Here is a 17962-nt window from a genome sequence, read left to right as displayed (position 1 = left end):
GAACAATAACAACAGAAAAAATACCCAAGGAAAGGTAAAAAAAATCCAAAGCTGATGAAAGACATTAAACCATCGATTCAAAATATACTATGACGCACACCAGAATGAGACAAACACATAGTTGGGATCATTATTGCATTAGTGAAACTTCATGATAAGGAGAAAAAAGCTAAATTAGTAGAATTATTTTTACAGTTTTTAAATTCCTTGTGTTAAAAAAAGAAACAGTGGAAGTCAGAAAGCCTACTAAGTCAACTTTAAGACGGTAGAGATAAACGTTAGGATACTAGAACTTTCCTGCTACTGGAAATACTTGTTTAACTGAGGGCAAGACATTTCTTCCACAAACAAAAACAGAGATTTGATTCCAGGAAGAATCTCACTAAAGGAACACTGAAAACATGTGCTTAAGTGGAGTAACTGTTACCACATCCTTGCACCATGACAAAAGCTTGAAAAGGACTCAGCACACAGTGAAGATATAAGAAAATAGACACAAAGCAGAGATTAACGTCAAAGCAGTGGTGAGAGGGAATCCTCCTCCCACTGAGGAAGGAAGGACTAACCTGCACACTGACTGCCTCAACTTTGGATTGAGCTGCTGAGGAAGTCATGTCATGGGAACTGACGTAGCACAAACTTTAAGAGCTATGCCTCATATTCATGTTAACCAGCTAATGCTTGATAATCAGAAGACCACAACATGACTCAAGGATGTCAGTTCTCTGGCCTTGGACAGTTGCCCAATTATGGAATCTCAAAGAGAAAAAATAGAAGTGCAGAGAATCATTCATAATACTTGTTTGAATCTCTACCGAGTATTGTGGTGATGGACAATTTCTGCCATTTATTTCACACTGAAAGGATGCAGAACTTACATAAAACAGCACAGAAAACTGTAAAATCAAAGGAAAAAAGTTTAGTGTTGAAATACTAATAAAAATGTACTTCCTCTAACTATGCTAACCGGAGACAGCTGTCATCAAAGCAGGAAGTAAAGTGGAAGCAAAAGGGCATTAATAATTACAAGAAGAATAACTTCACTAGGAAAATAGTACGATTTTAAATTTGCATGCACCTAATTACATAGTTTATAAAAGGTAAAGCTAAAGGAATTAAAGAAAAGCAAAGCCGATTTCATGAATTTGAAATAAAATTTGTAACAAATTTTCCAGGTTATATAAAATGAGAAAAATATCAGCAAAAGTGTAGAATAATTTGTAAGAAAAAAAAATAAGAACTGTTCCCTAAGTGACAAAATGTAAGCAGCAAGCTTCCCAATATTCAAAATTACATATGAAATATTTCCCCAAACTTTTATATGCTAAAATATTATATATGTCTCTATTTTTTAAGTCGTAATGATATTTTCCACCCTACTCTTGCTTCCTTCCTTATTCTTAGTTGCTTTACTGCATTTTTTCGGTTACCTGTTATTTTTTTACAGTGATATATTTTCAGTTTCTAATAACACATTTTTCACTAAATAAAGTAAAAGACACAATTCCTCAGGAAAACAGAAAAGGCATGAAGAGAAAAATTAAGTGATGGATGGTGGTAGGTGTCAGTTAAGTCACCATTATAGGTATAAATTGGCTCGTGTATCCTGAAGGACATGGAAGATGCACTATCATTTCTGTGAAACTCTCATCAAAAGATGATTCGCTTGAATCTAACCATGGGGCATGTTGGGCAAGTCTCTAACACAAATCAATAATTAGCCAGAATTCTTTAAAAAAAATCACAAGGCCAAGAAAATCATAGTAAGGCTGAAATATTTTCATTAATTCAAAAATATTAAAATAACTTGGCAAAATGCAAAGTATAATCTTATATTAGATCTTAAACCGGAAAAAAGCTTAAATGATAAGTATTGGTGTAATAATGATTGACATGGTAATTGGTGACACAGACTGTGTTATTAATTTTGCTGTAGTTACAAGAATGCATTTTTTTGTGGAAATACATTCTGAGCAATGCAATTTTCAGAGTGTGAAAGTAAAAAGGGGAAGAATAGTAATTTTAAAAGGGATTAGTGTAAGTGGTGAATCTAATTAGTGAGTATGAGGTAATTTTTTTGTATTATTTTGTCCGTCAGTTCATTTCTTTTTATTATTTATTTATATTAAGTGAGTAAATTTCATGTATTTTACAGTGTAGATTTAGGAACCTCGTGGCAGTTCCCAGTCTATACTCTCTCCTGCCCCAAGTCTCACCCTCCCTCCCTACTGGTATTATTATCTTTTTTACTTTTTTTCATGGTGTTGTTTCAGTTCACTCATTATCATAAACAACTCTTCATTATGTAAAACAATTTCAAAGAATAGCAAGTTGGAAATATATGTTTCTCTGAAGTGTAGCTAAAGGTTGTAAACAATAATTAAATCTCAAAATTTCAATTGCACACATATTTCATTTTTGTATTGCATATATTTGCAACAGATCAGGAAAAGCATGTATTTATCTATTGGGGATGCATTATTTCACTATGCATAATGATTTCCAGTCACATTCATTTTGTTGAAAAGCAGGGCTTCATTCATTTTAAGACTGAGCAGTTGTGCTCGCTTCGGCAGCACATATACTAAGACTGAGCAGTATTCTTTAGCATTTACACAGCAAATTTAATTTGTCCAGTCATCAGTTGATGGGCATCTAGGTTAATTCCATGTCTTAGTTAATGTGAATGGAGCTGCTATAAACCTGGAAATACAGATAGCTATTTCATGTAATGATTTCATTTGGGCATCAATTCCCAGGGAGTGAGACGGCTCCATTATGCCTTCCCATAATGGTTGCGTCAAATTCCCAAAGAAGATGTATTAGGATACCTTTTTTTTCCCCCACAGATCCTATGTCTCACAGAGTGTCCCCTGGTTTTCCTCTTGCAATTGTATGACATCAGGTCATGGATTTAGATCCTTAATCCTGCTTGAGTTGATTTTGCATTAACTGTAAGGTAGGGATCTCATTACATGCTTCTGCATGTGGAGATCCAATTATCCCATATAATTTACTGAAGATGCTGTCTTCTCTTGAGGGATGAGTTTTAGCTTGTTGTTCATAGACCTGTGAGATCCAGATGCATGCACTAATCTGGGGGGTTTTGACATTGATCCATGGGTCTACATGTCTAATTTTGAGCCAGTATCAGGATGATGATTGCTATTATTATAGCCCTATTTGTCCTAAAATCTGGTATTGTGGTCTCTGGCTTTTGACTTAGTTTTTAAGATTTCTTTAGCTATTTAGAGTCCCTTGTGTTTCTATGCTGTTTGTATTTTTATAGGGATTGCATTGAATTTGTAAGTTGCCTTGGGTAATATGAACATTTTGATTATATTAACTCTTTCAGCACATAATGACAATTTTTGATGTCATCCTTTATTACTTTCATAATATTTGGTCATTTTAATTAGACAGAATGTTCACATCCTTGGCTTGGTTTAGTTCAAGGTATTTAAATCTGTGGCTATTTTGAATTCACAGTCATACATGATCATTCTCAGCCATGGCATGGTACATAAAGGTTGCTAATTTTTGAATGCTCATTTTATATCCTTCAACTTTACAAAATTTTCTTTTGATATACAGCCATTTCTTAGTGAAGTCCTTTGGGTTCCCTGCATTTATCTGCTTCTAACAAACTTTTTTGTCTCAATGTTTTTTATTGTCTAATTTTGATTATTTCCTACTAATTTTAGTTTTTCATTGTTGTTTTTGAGATCCTTGAGTGGATTGCTAGATAATTTATTTCACTCTGTTCTGATTTCTTGATTAAGCGCTACTTGCTATTAGCTTTCCTGTTAACTCTGCTTTTACTGTATCCCACATATTTTGATATGCTATTTTGTCCCATTTTTATTTGTTTGTTGGAGAGAATGGTTTGATTTCCCTTTGGTCTTCTCTATGACCCGTTGTTCATTCAGATGCATATTTTAAGTTGTAATGTGTATGCATACTTTCTAGAGTTTTAAAAGTTTTTGATTTCCAGCTTTATTTTATGCTGGTCAGAAAAGAAATGTCAGAATTTCAAATTTTTTTGATTTATTTAAACTTGCTTTATTCTCCAGCATACTGTCTCTTAGAGAAAATTACTAATATTGATTAAAAGACTATGTATTCTACAGTTGTCAGAGGAAGTGCTCTATGGATATCAATTAGGTACATTTGGTTCTTAGCATAGCTTGCTTCTGTTGCTTCTATTTGACTTTTTTCTGGTTTTGTGAATAAATAAAACTGGGCTGTTGCAGCATCCTATTACTATCGTATTGTTGTCTATGTCTCCCTTCAGATTAGCTCAACTCTGGCCATTGGAAGATCTCTCTGTCTATCTCCGTTTCCCTCTCTGTGAAGTTGTCTGTCAAATAAAAATTAATACGTATTTTAGAAAAATAAAATCGATATTACTAAAACTTTCAGTGGTCTGGCACAAAATTAAGAATTTTCACAATATTTGTATAATCATTTTCTTTTATCTTACATTTTACTGTGGGAAAATTATTGTTACTATTGCTTTCTTTCCTCTGTTGACTTTCTCAAGAGAAATTATTGAAACAACAAGAATCTATTTCATACTTTATCCCATTAAAGGAATCACCTAAAGTCAGTAATTCAGCTCACTTTTCAAATTGCTTACATCTTTACATAGCTTCACGTTTCATAATGATGATTTGCTTCCTCACAGTATATTGTTTTCTCTCTTGAAATCACACATTGGAGATTGAATTTTACATAAGGGGAAATATTTATGACTTGATTCACTAAAAATACAACACCTAGCTTCAAAATAATCTTTTGAAACAGTGTGCTTTAGCAAACTTGGGTTTCTACAGTGAGAGCTGATTTTTTTTTATTTTGGTGCAACATATCCTAGTTTTATGACAGTAAATAGAAATAGCCCTTTTTGACAGATATTGTTGCTGTTAAAATGTGAAGTTCAGTAAGACATTTTTAAAAAATGTTTTATGTTCAAAGATCTAATTTTCCAAAAATTTGAGGTCAAATAATTCATAACAATGGTTAGTAACTGTGTGGTATGGAAAGATAATTTGTATGGACAACATTTAATCATTCACTTCCTTACAATATAACTGTTTTCTTGGAGGCGAAGTGTCTTCAATTTTATGCTCTTTGTTCCAAAGTGTAAATACATTATATACTTTATTATTTCATCTGTGTGACATTTCCAGAGATTTTCTTAAACATGAACTAAGTTTGGTTCTTTTGTAACATAACATAAAAAAAACAGGTGGTCTTCATTCAAACTAGTAGATTAAATATCAGTTAATAAAATATTATTTCTGTTGGTCATTGCTTTATCCTAGTTTTACAAACATAAATATTCAAATAAAAAATTAAAAAATCTATTGTATCAGAAACTTTTGTTTTAAATTCTTCAAATTCTCTTTTTTTCAGTGTCTGAAGGCACCCATTTGCACCTGTCATCACTATTTTCAGAACATCAGAGTACATAATGATATCATGGATAAAGGCTATTTGAGCTCAGTGTGTATCTTCAAGGACTGTTTGCACAGTGTGCTGGGTGGATAATACCTGTGGCCACTGAGCTCAGATGTAGAAATCATCCTGCTCCAAGCTTGGATCTACTTTATCCTGATGATTCACATGGCTACCCTTGTGAAGATATTGACAGGACTGAAATGAATGTGTCAAAAGAAATAAAAGGTAGGTTTTGGTGGGGAAAAAGGAAAGATTAAAAAAACAAGGAAGGAAGGAAGGAAGAGACTACATGGGCCAACTTGTAGATTAAGCCACTGAAAACTCCCCACAGTGGCTACAAGATGGTAGGAGTTGTCTTTTTTTCTCATTAACCTGTTTATGCTGAAGTATCTGACTGTTTGGCTTAATCTATGCCATCACCAACAACTGTCATTTTGGTTAGAAACACCCTAATATTTTAACTAATGATTTAATCAGAAACTGATATATGTGGAGTTCATAATATAGATAAATATAGCATCTTGATCTATGTTACAATGGATATTTTAGCCATAAGATATACAGTTCTAAACTTAATTCTGCTCAGTAACTAATCTTGATAAATATACACATTGATATTTGCTATATTACTAGAAAAAATACATAAAATGAAAGGTCATGTTATGAGGCTAATAAAGTGATCTAGGGAAATTTACAAAGAAAGATTCCAGCTCTGGTAGCAAAACAATTTATCCAGACTTATATTGTTACAAGTCTTGGTATTACAAGGTGTTGCTCTCCGTGGCTATAAAGATTAGTAAGATTTTGAGGCCAGTGTCTTGTATTGGAGTTTTGAGAACCAGCTTGAGGTCCCCACCGAAAATTTCAGCTCAGGCATACCCTGGGAAGACACGATGGCTCTGGCAGTTGAATGCGCGCCACCAACCTGGGAAACCCAGACTCGGCTGTTAGAGGTCATGTTCACGATGCTTTATGTAACCGCTCTGCAATGTAGGCATCCCATGTAAGCACTACTTTCTTGAATTGTTCCACTTCCTATTGATTTTCATGCAGATGTGTCTGGGAAATCAGAAGAACATGGCTCTAGTTCTTGGGTCCCTCTTATCCATGTGAGACACCTGGAAAGGAAGTCCTGGCTGCTGGCTTGAATGTATCATGCCTAGCCATTGTGGCCATGTGAAGAGTAAGCCAGAAGTGGAATAATTCTGTTTGTCTCTTCCTCTTTTTGTAACCTTGCCTTCCACATAAATACAATGTACTTTAAAAAAAATGGTATTTTTTTTGTTCTGGGAATCTGAGTTCTGAGTCTGTTACATTATTAATACTCAGAACTTTTATAGAAATAAATGATTTTTCAGAAACCCATAAGATGCAAAAATTTCCTGGAGTTTTTCACATAGCTGCATTTTTTAGAATAATTCTAAGAAATATGTATGTACTTATGCATGTATGTACAGATATATGCATGTAATACATATGAATATATTATATGGAATGAGTATAATACATATATGTGTATTATATTAGGTATTATATATTTTAACCAAAAAACTAAATCACGTGGACTAAGATCACTGTGAATTTGGATCTGTAGGCCAAAGCAAAGATTTTAAAATAGAACTATTATTCCTACTATTGTCTTCAAGGAGAATGACTGTACTAGATGAACATTCTCGAGGTTCTGCTCCATTTTTTTGAACATCCTTTTTCATGATAGCATAGTAAAATAACCAATAGTTATAGCCATATGAAATGATTGAAGATGATTTATCTAAAAATGGAATGACTGAGGATTCATTCTCTTCTCTTTCATTTCTATCATTGATCAGTATAAGCTTCAATTGTGTTAGCTTTTTTATTTCCAAACAAATATTTGTTAATAGACACAATATTTATTTCATTTTATATGAGGTTTTTAAGTTGTTTTTCTCTTTCTGTTACACACACACACACACACACAACTAGCAGAGAAAAGGCAGTTATGACCGTCTAAGCCCCAGTATGTCTTACTAATTAAGCCTGCTTATCCCTAGTGATGTGATTTAGTTTCCTTAAACAGTCTGATAACCTCACAAAATTTACATTATGCTGAACTTGGGTAGTTCACTAAAGGCAAATGTACCAGGGTTGGTGCTGTGGCATACAGCGTAATCCCCCACCTTCCATACCAGCATCCCATATGAGTGACAGTTTGAGTTCTGGCTATTCTACTTCCCATTCAGCTCCTTACTTGGAAAGCAGCTGAAGATGATTCAACTCCTTGGACCCCTGTACCAGTGTGGATGATCTGGAAGAAGGTTCTGGCTTCTGACTTCAGACTGGCAGACTGCAGCAAGTTGGGGAGTGAACTAGCTGATAGAAAATCTCTCTTTTCTCTCTGTCTCTTCTTCCTTTATTGTAACTCTGCCTTTAAAATAAAAACAAATGAGAAACTCACTTCTGATCCGCTTGCTCATCTACTGTAAATCCAAAGCATTCTAAGCAATTTGGATTTCATTTGATTTAATAAGTAAATGTTGCTTTAATAAAAAATGATGTTTGTGTGACTGAATACGCTTCAAAAAATTAAATTGAATACAGATATTTCATTAAGTAAACCAAAATGACATAGACTTTGTAACCAATTAAATATTTAAGTATTTTTCAAATGGCCAGGTCTTTCATGAAAGAGTTCAATGGAAATAAAATTTGAAGATGAGCATTCACTAAGGATAAAAGATGCATCCATAAATCATTTTAAAACTGTAAGCATAGATGTAAAAATTTTATTGCCCATGTATATTTGAAATTTTACTTAAATCTTACTTTTTTTAAGAGACCCTTTACCTTTTCTTTTTTTTTCATTTTTCATTTACAAGGCAGAGATAGATACAAAGTGATATTTTCCATCCATAGGCTTACTCCCCAACTACACACAACATCTAGTGCTGACATCAAGAGCCAGAGACCATGTGATCTCCTTCAGGGGCGGCAGAGACCATAATATCTGAGACATCACATGTTGTCTCCTAGAGTATGCATTAACCAGAAGCTGGCACAAAGGAGCTGCCAACACTGAAACTGAATATCTACTATGTGAATCATGAAACAGCTACTTTAATCAATACTGTTCTCATATCTCACACAAATTGAATATTTTAATGTTTTACTTATTTTAAAGTTCAAAGCCTTAAGGAAAGCGGAAATTTATTTTGTTGTACATTACTTACACAAGTAAATGCTTAATAGGAAATTCTCATCCTTGAAATCTGTTTATTTCTTAATAGACATATATATATATATATACACATATGGAACTATGTATGGGTGACAATGAGATGATTGATTCAAAATCTTTTATAAATGTATAATTCAATGTTTCTCAGGAAATATGAAGACACTGCAAAATATAAATAAATCTTATTAGACAAATATTTAGTAAATGCTCCAACAAAAAAAATAATAAAATAAAAACAAATGGTTAAAAAATGCAAATGGTATTTTCCAAATGGTTAAAAAATGCAAATGTATTTTCCATATTTGTGATCAAACCAAGGTATATGAACTCAGTTCAGTTTTCCTGCCTAAAGGAATCAACAATACTCTTTGTTTATATTTAATGTCTACTTATTTTTATCTATTTTTAAAATTGAAAAATCATATTCAATTTGTTTTATTTTTTATTATCATTGCTATTTTCCATGATATGGTTTTAAAGGTATAGGGATTTCGCCCTCTTTCTCCCCCTCCCTGTTTTCCCTCATATTATCACAGTCATCTAGTCCTTTAGTAATAGTTACAAGTCAAACATTCTGCTATTTAAGTGTATCAAGGCATTGTAGGTATAGGGAAATAGATAAATCTAGTATCATACAGCTGAGGCATATTGAACTGAATCATCGAGAGTTCTCCTTTTATACTGGAGTAGAGATACCTAGTGCAACATCGTTTTACTTCCTAATACACAGTTTATCTATAAGAATATATGTATATGCTTGTTTACCTATTTGTTTTGTACTTTGCTTAAAGGTTGTCTTATATTAGAGAAAACATATGATATTTCTCGTTTTGGTATTGATTTGTTTCACTGAACATAATGGTCTCCAGTTGCTACCATTCACTCCTTTTAATGGCTGTGGTATTCCATGGAGCAGTCGGGGCACTGTTTCTTTATCCACTGCTCTTCACAATTGTGGATTGTGCTGCTACACATATAGAGTTGCAGGCAGGTTGCTGTATTGTATGTAGATTTCATCTTAAATTAATTATTTTTATTTTTGCTTTATTTAAAAGGCAGAAAAACTTAGAGAAAGAGTGAAAATTCCCATCTGGTGATTCATTCCTCAAAGGCGTGGGACAGCCAGGGCTTGGTCAAGTGGAAGGCAGGAAAGTGGAACTCCCATGGTGTTGATAAGCAGGAATCTGGAGTTGGAGGTAGATGCAGAGCTTGGACCTAGTCCTTTTCACATGGGTTATGAATTGCCCAGCTAACTTCTCAACTTCCACACTGAATATTTACTCCTGTTTAGTCTACTTTGCATGTGCTTTGTTTTTATGCTAAAACTTCAGTTATTTATTTTGACAGCAGAGTTACAGAGAGATGGGGGAAAGACAAAGGGGCAGATCTTCTATACACTGGCTCACTTCTCAAATGGCAACTGCAACTAGAGCTGTGCAAAGATGAAACTAGGAATCACACATTTCATCCAGGCTTCCCTGGGACATTAGCAGGGAGCTGGATAGGGCATGGAACAAAAAAGAGTCAAATCAGCACCCAGTAGGAAAGTTGGTGTTGCCATAGGCAGCTTTATGCACTATACTACAATTCTGGTTCCAGTTAGCTTTAAAAACAAATATCAGTGGTATCTTTCAGTAAAATAAATAAATACCTAAATAAATAGTTGTTGCTTGCAGAAACTTCTCGGTAATAATCCAAAATAATTCATAGTAAAACTCTGAACTATAGTTTCCTATTTCTTTCATGCTACATTAAAAAAGATTGCCTGATTGTTTTTGAGAACGATTGTTAAAAACAGTTTTGCAAGGACAAACATTTAATACAACAGATAATTAACTGTATGGGATATGTCTGCATCCCATAGGTATAAGTGTTTAAGTTGAGAGTTGGACTAGTGACAATGAGGTGGTCCAAATATTTTTTAAAAGATCCTGTTACTTGGGCCCGGCGGCGTGGCCTAGCGGCTAAAGTCCTCGCCTTGAAAGCCCCGGGATCCCATATGGTCGCCGGTTCTAATCCCGGCAGCTCCGCTTCCCATCCAGCTCCCTGCTTGTGGCCTGGGAAAGCAGTTGAGGACGGCCCAATGCATTGGGACCCTGCACCCGCGTGGGAGACCCGGAAGAGGTTCCAGGTTCCCGGCTTCGGATCGGCGCGCATCGGCCCGTTGCGGCTCACTTGGGGAGTGAATCATCGGACGGAAGATCTTCCTCTCTGTCTCTCCTCTGTATATATCTGGCTGTAATAGAAATGAATAAATCTTTAAAAAAAAAAAAAAGAAAAAAAGATCCTGTTACTTAATGACTAAAATTGGTAGACTTAAAAATCTAGTTAACTTTTTTTTTTAAATGAAAGCAGGTAAATGATGAAGAAAGTTACTAAATGTGATGTTGGTTTTACTTTAAGAAACATTTTGAAAGAATGAAGCTGGAAGGGGAGCAGGCCTGTATCGACCAAAGATCCCAAGTTGGGGCTGAGTGTACCATGTATTATGGACTGAAAGGAAATGGGTTTCCTGAGATGGGCTGTTAGCATAGAGCATCACTGACTGCCACACACCAGTCCACACCAAAGTTATGGACCTGGCAGGGATAGGTACCATTACTTGACTGGGTGGTGCAATAGTGGACTGGTCACATTTGGAAATGGGTTTCCAAAATACATGCAGGTATTTAAATATTTTTGTCTTAATGTTAAAGGCTGATAGATTAAGGACAGAGACTGGATTTAATCACAGGTACTGTGAGGTAGCTCTGGGGGCCAACATAGAGACATAATAGGCTAATCCTACACCTGCAAGTGCCGACATCCATATGGGCACTGGCTCATGTCCTATTTGCTCCACCTGCAATCCAGCTCCCTGCTTGTGGCCTGGGAAAGCAGCGATGGATGATCCCTAGCCTTGGGACCCTGATTCTACATGGGAGACCCGGAAGAAACTCCTGTCACCTTGTTTTGGATCAGCTCAGCACTGCCCATTGCAGCCATTTGGGGAGTGAATCAGTGGATGGAGGACCTTTCTATCTCTCCCTCTTTCTGTAAGCCTGCAATGAAAAATAATAAAACTTAAAGAAAAATAGAAGAATGAGGATGGACCTGGTGGAGTCTTTAGGTCTTCAGGTGCTTATGCTTGGTGTTGATCTTGAAACAGTTACATTCATTTCAGTTGAGGATTAGCCTGGGTTCTCTCTTCCTTCTCCTGCATCATGCTATACTCTTTCTGCAATTACCATTAGAATCCTACATTAGACACAGGGATGCGGGGTTGCCCCATCCTGTCATTTCCACAGGCTGTGTGCTAAAATAAGCCCTAAAATTAGCCCATTCTTTCACTAAAAATCTCATGCCAGGTATTAAAATAGCAGAAATTGGACTAATATCAGATAAAAGGAACCTCTACCTTTGGTTAAGATGACATTTATACATCAGCAAATGCAGAATTTACAATCATGATATTATCCTGTTGCAAGCATGTCAGGGCAATAATATTCTCATGTAGAAAAACACTATAAAGCAGTTTCAGATTTGTTACGCCCAAAATATTCAACAAAAGGAAGCAGAGAAAAAAAGAGAAAGATTTGAAAGCAAATAAATAAATAAATAAAAACTTCCCTAAAGTTAACGTTTTAGAATGATTAAATAACACATTTAAAAGGTAAAGTATAGATTCATGGTTAGACCACACACCTGAGAAAAGCACCTGGTAGAATTGCCAGGAATGAAAAAGGACACTCGGACTTGGTGAAATTCAACACAAAAGTGAATTTTTAGGATGCAGATGAGAGGCAGTTGAGAACAAATTTGTTAACTGACAGGATGATCAGAAGAAATTGCCAAATGAAGCACAGAAATAAAAGAAATGGCAAATGAAGAGAAATTCAGGGGCTTGGAGGTAACTAAAGTTACTCAAAGACAGATATGATTTGATTTTCAAGTAAAAATAGAATGAATAGAGACAGGATAATAGTCAAAACCATCGGGGTTGATTCCAGATTGGATAAATGTGAGAACAGTCATATTCAGGAATACTGTGTCCAGCAAAGCAAGGTGTCAGGGTGACCTGAAACAGGGACTGTGACGCATGAAAGAAACAAACTCAAAGTCAATTTTTCAGTGTGTGGAAATCAGGGAGCAAGACACCCCAAAGTCTGGATAGTCCAAGATTTTATTATCAGCAGGGACAAAAAGCATCAATTATCAATAATGTGTCATTTTGTGAAAAACAGAATATTGTGATGAGGAAGCTCCAATGTAAGGAAACAAGTAGAGTTTTGGTGTTTATAAAGAAACTATTTTAAACACAGGAATAATTGATTACTGAGAAAATTATGAACTAAGGCAACAATCACAGTGTCAGGAAATCTTGAATGGGATGCATTGTTAATCAGCCATTAATGAGGTGTTTGTAGGACACTACACCACCTCCTTGGCTGCTTCAGCATCTGTGCAAACCTGACCTTGCTATTGTTAGTATGACACATTTGACTGAGCACTTTTACAGTTCAGGCAGATGTGATTCAGCTGAATCTAGGGGATCCTGTGGTCTACAAGAGAAAGAGGAAGAGAGAGAGAGAGAGAGAGAGAGAGAGACTGAGCCTGTATTACAGCCACACAGTGACCCTGACACAGCAAGTAAAAATAAAATGCAAGAATAGGAATAAGAACAGATTCACATTTATGAACACTACAACAAAATTACAGATCACAGAAAAGATATTCTTAAAAATAGCCATGCAGAATAAAACAACAAACAAGAAAAAGCACCGTCAGTTTCATCAAGGGCATCTGTAGGAATTTACTACAGACTTTAAGAAATCAGAGGAGTCTCTGCTCTACCATGAGGTTGAGATGGAGCTAAAGCTGCAACATTTTCTAAGTTAGAAGGACTCCTAATGTGTCTCCTTGGGCATCAAGTGCCAGACACAACAGTTGGAAAATTTAAGGCGTTTAGCAGAAGTTGACAAAACTTATCTAATTGCATGATGGCATATAGTTGATATCCTTTGCACAGCAACATTTCTTTAACATCTAACCCATACCTATAGTAGAACTCCATGCCCTTGGTCAAAAGTTATTAATTGTAAATTGCCCTGTCCATCAAAATGCAGCCCAAGAGGACTTTGGGATGGAACTGAAATAGAACTGTTCTTACCACAAATGAGTACTCTGTCATACCACATAAAAATCCTCCTTATGACAAACTGAGGTAGAAGTATTAGAACCCTACCTCCTGCCAGTTGTACTGAAACAAACAGAAATCACCTAAACTAGGTCCAAATGGCACCAAACTCAATGGCATATGGCCTGGATTCCTAGTGTGTAATTGGATTGATTTCCCCAATCTTAAGTATGCTGGCTCTGTACCCAAATGGTAGTCCATCGACTCTTCCCCCAAAGTACCTTTTCCTTATCCCAGCATAGTGTTTATAAGTAGCTGATGCCACAGCAGGGTGCTAGGATGGCCTTGGAGGCACAGGTAAGGAGTCAACTCACGAGCAGCACCTCTGGATTGGGTACAAGTGGCCATTGCCCTTATCTGCTATGAGAGAACGTTAGACTGCTTGAAGAATATACCCCCAAATCTCATTTAGGTCACCAATTTTATTACTCAGCAAACAACCAGACCTGTGCAGCTTGCTGCTTGGATAGCTAATTCACCAGAGCCAAATGTTTGAAGGAAGGGTTTATTTTGAGAAGCTGGCATCTTGGAGAGAAATCTCCTGATCCAAAATGTGTTCTCTCCCTGAAGTTTTAGAACTGTGTATTTGTTCAAAACAAAGGGAGAGACACAATGGAGAGGCAGAGCATCCATCCACTATTTTCTTCAAAATGCTTTCAGTGGCTGTGGTTGGGTTAAGCTGAAGCAAGGAGCAGGAGCCAGAATTTTGGAAAAACAGATAAAGCTGTTTGTTATAATGTTGGCTTTCCGTATCCCTGCTTCTATGCTTCTGAGTCAGCTCCTGATGAGCCAGGTACTCATGACCCTTCTACCTACGTGGGAGACCAGGATACAGTTCTTGGGTGCTAGATTCTACCTGGCCCATCCTGTTGTGGAGTGAAAAAGCACATGGAAGATGTTATCTTTGCCTCTTCATCTATGTAGTTCTTTCTAACAAATAAACCCCAAGAAAGAAAGAAAGAAAGAAGGAAGGAAGGAAGGAAGGAAGGAAGGAAGGAAGGAAGGAAGGAAGGAAGGAAGAAAGAAAGAAAGAAAGAAAGAAAGAAAGAAAGAAAGAAAGAAAGAAAGAAAGAAAGAAAGAAAGAAAAAGAGGAAACTCTAAGTCTTCCATGTGGTGACAAGGATCCAACCACTTGAACCATCACCTACTGCCTCCCAGGGTCTACATTTTCAGGAAGCTGGGATCAGGAGCCAGGGTAAGTTCTCCAACATGGGACACAGGGGTACTAATCAGCATCGTAAGCAGGATCAAATACCTACCCTCAACTAGTTACTTTTGAAAGTGTCAAACAGGGTTTGGTGTAGTGGCCCAGTGGTTACATTCTCTACTTGCAAGTGCAGGGTTCACTACTTGTGATCTGTGAGAGCAGTAGAGGAGGGCCAAAGCTTTGGGACCCTGCACCTACATGGGAGACCAAGAAGAAGCTGCGGGCTCCTGGCTTCAGATCAGCTAAGCTCTGACAGTAATGGCTGATTGAGGAGTGAACCTGCAGATTGAAGATCTTTCTCTCTTTTTCTCATTCTCTCAGTATGTCTGCCTTTCCAATAAAATCTTTTTAAAAAAAAGTATAAAATAAGGAAGTGAAACAGTGCGGTGTGGAATAAGAAATTCATTCCAGATAAATTTCCAAACTTCTGGGTCACATTTTCCTCTTACTCAAATTAGGTAAACTCATTAAACAATTGGAGAAATATCTGTACTAGATATACAAATTTGGTCAGTCACTGACATATAGAAGCTAATTGAATTTGAGGCTGTGGAAATTCCAATTAAAAATAATTTTAGTTCAAACAAGGTATTAAAGGCATGACATAATTGCATTAGCATCATTAGTATACAGAAACCCTGAAATTTTTAATAATTTTCCCATGACAGAAGTTTCCTTTGATAGTATGTGAAATGTGTGTGTGTGTGTGTGTGTGTGTGTGTGCGCGCGCGCACGCGCATGGGAGAGACTCTTATTATTGGCTTTGGAATAGCATCTTCTTATTCTCTCTCCCATTGTCCTTCCTCTCATCCTCCATTCTTTCTCTTCGTTATTCTGATAAACACTTGTACAAACTTATCTCATGTCCGAGAAAATAAGTGAAAAACTTGCACTGAGCTGCGTGATGCTCCTGCCTCTTTGCTTTCCTCTCCTGAAGCAATCACTCTGCTGTATCTCCTGCTCACCTTTTCCTACTCCTTTCCTACTCCTTTTCCGGTTGGCGCATATTCCAGCTTTTTCCAATTATAGGCAAATCTGAACGATGCTACCATCCATGAATATTTGTCACATATGTACAATGTAACCTCTCCTTAGGGTGTCTCTTCAAGAGTGGAATTTCTAGGTCATAGTGCAAGAATTTGTTAGTTTTAGTAGATAATTATAGGTTTCCCAATTAATTGTACTGTTTCTAAGAATTCCAAGTGCTCCATTAATTCATCAGCATAAAGCATTACCTGGCTTCCAAGTCTTTATTTGGCTAACTGTTTAGTGACATTGTTCATAGGTTTTATTTGCGTTTCTCTGATGACTCAAAAAAAATTAAAAATTATTTTCTTTTGTTTTTGACCACTAGATATTTCCATATGAATTGTCCAAATCTCCAAATTGTTTAGGTTTTTCTCATAGATTTCACATGTTACAAATTTCTAGATCTTCAAATCTTTCCAAGTTAAGTCTTTGTTATTACACAATTTGCATTTTATAGATATAAATTACTTGTACAATGTGTTAAGAAAGCACATAGAATAAATAATTTAAATAGATTCATAGCTGGTGGTAGGAACATTGATAGTTGTTTAATGTTGGCTTGGTTTTTATTTCTGATGTGTATTCTATTTTGATCCTACTCTAGAATATAGAAATGCGATCCTCAAATTTGAACATTGCATAGGCAGAAAGCCAACTCTAAAATCATTTGCTCTATTCTAGGAAAATCCTCGGAATTTTATACATGGTATGTCTTTAGTTTTTTCTCAAAGTCTAGTCACAGTTTTAACTTTATATTATGCTGTCTCCAAGTTCACAATGTGATTACTAATATCCACTTGAAGATTATATGGTTTGTGGAGGTTAACAAAGTTCTGATTTGGAAAAGAATCAGGTTCAGTTCAACATAGCACATGTTTATTCACAAATTTATTCAGTTATTGTGCCAGATTAGAGTGTTATGAGACCTGGACTAGAGTACTTCATTTGCAAAGGAACCATGGATTTTAGTCAACTGCAAATTTAGTATAAATCAATAGTTTTATTAAACTACCAAAAACACGAATGTAATTGTTGTTCTACTGGAAGACTGATATCTGCAAGCAAGAAAATGATCTCCCTGGACTCCTCTAAGTTGCAATTCTGGACACTCTGTTACCAGAGGGACTTTGAGAAACTGGTGCAGGTAAGATGTACGAAACTTTAGATAATTGACGACTGAAAGAACTAGGAGCTGCTTAACTACAGAAAGAGAGAGGGATATAATAGAAATATTAAAACAAATGATGATGGGTTAAAATAATTTTAATTTTTAAAACAAATGTTTACTCGGTACTGTTCAGCAGGGTACCTGTTTTGTTTCAATGTCCCTTAGTATAACCTTTCGAGATTGATGCTACTTGAGGATTTTAAAAGGAATGTTTCCATTAAACGATTTCTAAAAGACATTAAAAATTCGGCCTCAGAGAGTTTAGGCAATTTCTCTCAGACTTCAGGCTCAAAATATTTTGTGATTTGTTACATGAAATTGTTAACCTTTTTTTTTTTTATACCCACCAAGACAAATTCTCAGTACAAAACAGAAGAGTGGGACTAACTGAGAAAAGATTTCAGTCTGATATTTAAAATGAATAAGCAATAATTTTCTAAGGATGAGAACCATTCAAGCATGGGTTGGTCTTCCTTTTCATGAAGTGAAGGCTGCTTCCCTGGGAGTCACTCTTCAGGTGTGTTGGAAAGCTGAGCTCCATTTGGGAAGAATAATTGCATGAAAGTCTTTTCTGGTCTTTATATTCCAGGGATAAAGGGACATGTGAAATGTCGATTATGAATTCATTCTGAGGAGATTTTGTGCTATGTGGATTTTCTCCTGCAAAGCACAAATCCCAGAGTATCTCTCTTCTTGCAGTC

Source organism: Ochotona princeps, chromosome 2 (genome assembly GCF_030435755.1).
Source record: "Ochotona princeps isolate mOchPri1 chromosome 2, mOchPri1.hap1, whole genome shotgun sequence".
NCBI classification, from domain to species: domain Eukaryota; kingdom Metazoa; phylum Chordata; class Mammalia; order Lagomorpha; family Ochotonidae; genus Ochotona; species Ochotona princeps.
Note: the sequence above shows the minus strand (reverse complement) of the source record.